The sequence below is a fragment of the Apis dorsata genome, unplaced genomic scaffold (genome assembly GCF_000469605.1).
Source record: "Apis dorsata unplaced genomic scaffold, Apis dorsata 1.3 scaffold_172, whole genome shotgun sequence".
NCBI lineage: Eukaryota > Metazoa > Arthropoda > Insecta > Hymenoptera > Apidae > Apis > Apis dorsata.
In genome coordinates this window covers 257,762-258,647 of record NW_006263460.1, presented here as the reverse complement: position 1 = coordinate 258,647, position 886 = coordinate 257,762, and positions in this window count along the sequence as shown.

The window sequence follows — 886 nt, the reverse complement described above, 5'->3', positions numbered from 1 at the left end:
GATAGGAAAAAAGAAAAAAAAGAAAAACAAAAACAACCTTGGATCATCCCCGTGAAATCTGGTTCGAAATAATTGGAAAAATATCGAAATCGACTCGATCGAGTTAAAATAAATTTGTATATATGTTTATGTTGTTCGAGTTGTCGACCAGCGGAAAAAGATGGCCGACGAACATGGCCGACGAACGCGACGAAAGGAAGATTTCACGGCGAATCTCTGATGGAGCGTATACGCGATGGCGTATGTCCGGTCCGAACGACTTCCGCCAGCCTATCAATTGGCTCCCAAAAATCGCATTTCGTTCTCTCTTAGTACGTATCGCTAATTGTCTCTCTCTCTCTCTCTCTCTCTCGCGCGCGCGTGCTCACAATTTCTCTCTCTCTCTCTCTCTCTCTCTCTCTCTCTCGCTCTCTCGCTTTCGTCGAACATGATACATAATAATATATCTCCCGCGCAAAATATTTTTTCTCGAACGACCATCGATCTCGAAAATCGATGCTCGTATGTATCACAAGGAGAAATTAAGTATACACACTTTCGTCGTTAATTAATTCTTTTTTTCTTTTTTTCCATTTTTTTCTTTTTGTATTTTTTGATGGGATTTGCATACCCTGGTTGGTTCGGCACACCTAATCCCGTAATCAGGAATTAGATAACGTCCCCACGGGGCAAGAAAAAAAAAAGAGGAAAGGTGGGGGAAGGGGAGAGAAATACGTTTCTTAGGCTGGTCTCGGAGAAATGGAAGAAAATATATGATAAAAAAAAAAATAATAATAATATAATAATATTAATATTAATAATAATAGTTATAAGAGATAAAGGATCTTAAGGGTTTGCTAGAGTGATCGTATCGGTTTTCCTCTGAGAGCCAAGAGATCGACCTGTC